This window comes from Tigriopus californicus, chromosome 12, assembly GCF_007210705.1.
Source record: "Tigriopus californicus strain San Diego chromosome 12, Tcal_SD_v2.1, whole genome shotgun sequence".
NCBI lineage: Eukaryota > Metazoa > Arthropoda > Copepoda > Harpacticoida > Harpacticidae > Tigriopus > Tigriopus californicus.
In genome coordinates, this window is record NC_081451.1 from 12,383,897 (window position 1) to 12,388,258 (window position 4,362).

The window sequence follows — 4,362 nt, forward strand, 5'->3', positions numbered from 1 at the left end:
TGAGTATCCCGATACTGGTCTGAGGCAGGCAAACATCCATTCCCATTCGAGGCGTTCAAGTTTGAAGTAACTCGAAAGGCGAAAATCCACTACTCTCTTGTTTGCTACACCTTTATGCAAATACGCATGACTGGAGAAATTCAGGCCAATCATCCGGTCTCTCTTCCGAGTAACATCTTAAAGCATTAAGCAAGGTTCTGTTATACCTTTCGGTCAATCCGTCTGAAGCTGGATGAAAAGGGTTGTGTGACGGTGCTTGATTCCAGATGAGTTCAAAAAGTTATGAACTCTCCACTCATGAACTGTACCCCCTGGTCAGTCACGATTTCTTCAGGAACACCATAAACCGTCAAGACCTGATCCCTCATCCACTTCACAATCTTTTTTCGCATCCGAAGTGACCAATGCTCCAACGACAGGCCACTTGGTAAAATAATCAACAAGCACAATAATCCATCCTGCTCCATCTTTGGCGGTGGGTAGGGGCCCAACTAAGTCCATGCCCACTTTTTGGAATGGACTCAGGTCATGTGCTCGGATGGGTTGCAATGGCGTTTTTGAAGGAACGCCATAATCTTTGCAACGGGCACAAATTACACACTGATCACACAACATTTGAACGTCTTTCCTCATCCCAGCCCAAGTATACTTTTCCATCAGGCCTTCAAGTGTCCTGATCTCCTTGAAGAAGGATTCCAAATTGCTGCCAGGATTCGACCTTTGGCTCAAGACAATTTGAAAAGAGCTCAAGATAGGTCGAAACAAAGCTACGATTCTCGAAACAAAGCCAAGGAGTCGTCAGTGCAAGTTAAGGACTTTGTTATGTGGCGACGACCAGCACCAACATCGGGTAGAGGTTCACAAAAACTTAAACCTCCATTCCAAGGACCGTATCTAGTGTTGTCAATTGACAAGAAAACTGCAAGAATTTGTGATAAGAACCAAAAGTGCCAGGTGGTTAGTCTTGACCAACTGAAAATAACAAAAGTGGACTCTCCTGTTCTTGGGATCCTCCGAAGACGAGGACGTCCAAGAAAAAGCGATGGGGGGATGTAACACTGTCTCTGATACCTCTCCCTGGGTCACCCTGCGATATCGATTCCCGAGCAGAAGTCACCCTGACGTCGGAGGGAAACCAGACTTGAACCTCAGTATGTGGAAGGCAGCCATTGTCGTAATCTCTTATTTTATCTCGTTAAACGTCTGAATATATATGTTTTAGCACGTATCCCGTATCAAATGTTTTTTAATAGAATGCAGAAAGAACATCTGTAGACAGGACAAGAAACAAACTAAAAAAGTTTTTATACATATTTTGTTGGGGGACAAGGAAAGCCTGGATGATATTGAGAACCGCAGGTAAAGCATTTCTTAGCAGTATGATTGTGGTTGTTCGTTCTGTCAATAAAGGATCTATTAGGCTCAAAGCGAGAAAAACCACGACTTTTACAAAAAGTTGGGGTACCACGGGGAAAAGAATGAGGAATCGAGGAAAAATTGCCATATGATCTATTGATTGAAGAGTCATCGAGCTTCTTCTTATCACGGTTGATGGACGCTTGAACACGAGCTAGGTGTTTATCAACCACTTCAATCCTTTTCACGGTGGATTCATTCAAATGATGACTGCCTCTGAAGGCCTTCAAGTAATCAACATCTTTGACTTGAACGACATGAACCATCTGACGATCAAATTGGATGGCCGATTGAATGTCGGTTAACGCCATTGAAGCCCGTGAGTTCAGGGCCAAAAGATTGGCTAGAGGAGTGTTGGGATATCATGGACAGCGTCGAGGCAAACGTGTATATTGTCTCCAAGTAGAAACGGTAATCACCAGATAAAATGGGAAAAAGAAAAGATCAGCTTACACATGCAGGAGGTTGGGTTATCGACATGTACAGATATCTTACTACCTCCCCCCCAAGATGGCCACATATGACTCAAAAACTAAAAAATCAACGGGGATAATTGAATTGGACTGTTTTGGGGCGGGATCAAGTGCCTCGTCGCAGTGACACTGGTTCAGTCTCTCGTTGTTGTTGTTGTTGTTGTTCAGGGCGGTCGGGCCATCGGACATATGTGGGGTCGAAGGGCGATTTGGGTCCGAAAAATTGGATAAAGAATCGCGATAAGGACGGATTTGGCGCCGATTTTGAATGGTGGTTTAACCGTTCATCGAAATGATGTATGATTGTCCATTCTCACGGACCCGGATGATGGTGGCGGATTGATTCCATTTGTTGGAATGGGGATCCTGAACGAGCACGTTGGTGTTGGGAGAAAGTGGCGTGAGCACAGAAGAACGGGCATTAAAGTTATCCTGGACCTTTCCCTCGTCCGCATCGCGTTTCGAAAGGGCCGCCAGAAAATCGCCATCGGAAAGGCGATCATAAGAGGCGGGATGGCCGGGAACCTGCGTACGAAGTCGGCGGCCAAATTGGGCCTTTGGGCCGGGCTGAGGCCAGAAATGACGCCAATTATTCTCATGTTTTTGGAGCAGCATCTTCATTGACTTGACCACGGATTCGGCGTGACCATTTGAGGCTGGGTGATAGGCGGAGGATAATTGATGAGTGATATGCATATCACGGCAAAAATCTTGGACGTCTGATCGAAATTGAGGGCCTCCATCGGAGTGAATGAATTGGGGCACGCCATAATCCACAAACCAATCCCGTAGGATGTCTGTGACGGCCCTGGTGTCCATCCAGCCCAAGCGGGATATGCAGGGCCATCCTGAGAACCGATCAACCATAATGAGATAATGTGCACCAGCACTCTCAAAGAGATCCACGGAAACGGACTCAAATGGTCGGGAGGACGTGGAATGGACGAGGGGTTCAGGCTGTTGACTCGGAAGATGTAATTGGCATGTAGAACACGAGCTAACCACTTGCTCGATATGGTTGTTCATACCAGGCCAGAGGTAGAGGCTCCGGGCCAAAGTGCGGGTACAACGAATGCCTTGGTGTGAGGCATGGAGGCTTGTCAGAACATCTGAACGGGACCCGGCCGGAAGAAAGATCCGGTGACCTTGGAGAATAAGGAGGCCCGTTTCCTCGTCGAAAGATAAATCACCCCATTGTTTGGAAAGTAATTTGGATGGGTGACTTTGCGGTAAGGATTTGGGTGACTGGCCAGAGAGGAGAGTTGAGACCACAGCTTGATAATTAATATCATCCTTAGCTTTCTTACCTATAGAAACAAGAGCTGAATTGGAAGTCAATGCGGAATTGATCTGGATGGCTGCCAGCCACACTTCCGAGGAGTCATCATCAGGGAATTGGTGATTGTCAAAGAGTGGGTAGCGGGAGAGCGTGTCAGCAATGTGATGGCTCTTGCCTGGAATCCATTGGGTCTCAAACGTGTACCCAGACAGCTTGATCAGGATCCGCTGAAGACGTGGATTGTCCATGGAGGCCAGATTGGATCGCTTGAAAATACCGAGAAGAGGCTTATGATCAGTGATTACGGTGAATGGCATTCCAAGCAGGTAAATGCGACAGCGTTGGATGGCCCATTGAACAGCAAGTGCCTCAATCTCACACAGAGCGTATCTGGTATCGGCATCAGACAAGTATCTGGAACCGCATTGAATCAACTTAGATTGACCGTTGGGACAAGTCTGAAGAAGAGGGTACCCAAGGCCTTTTAGACGGGAGGCGTCGGTAAGGAGTAATGTTGGCAAAGAGGGATCAAAGTGGGCTTGAGGATTGGTAAGGATAGACTTGATTGAATCGAATGCAACTTGGTGATCTGGAAGCCATTGAAATACGATGTCCTTTTTCAGGAGAGCCCGGAGTGGTTGGGATGCGTGGGCCAAATCAGGAACGAACTGCCCGAGTTGATTGGCCAATCCCAGGAACGACCGGAGGTCTGTGATGTTGGTTGGGACCGGAAATTCAGAAATTGATGCTATTTTGGCAGGATCAGGACGAACGCCATTCGTGCCAATAATGAACCCGGCAAATTTCACTGACGAGCCAACTTGTGCTTTCATCTTGGATAAGGTGATGCCGTGTTGCTGACATCGTAAAAGCACGGCCTCTGTTTTTGTCAGGAGATCCTCGCAGGAGTCGCCACAGACAAGAATGTCATCGACAATCTTGCAAACTCCTACAAGACCAGACAGGGCTTGATCTCCTCGTGCGCAAAATTCGTCACCCGAAGGGTTAAGTCCCATGGGTGCTCGGCAATAACGAAAGCGGCCGAAGGGCGTAAGAAACGTCGTCATATGCCTGGATGGCTTGTCAAGTTCCACCTGCCAGTAACCCTTAACCGCGTCCAAGACGACAAACCATTTGGATGAAGGAGGAATCAAGGTTGAAATGTCCATGTCAGAAGAGAATGGATGGACCGGA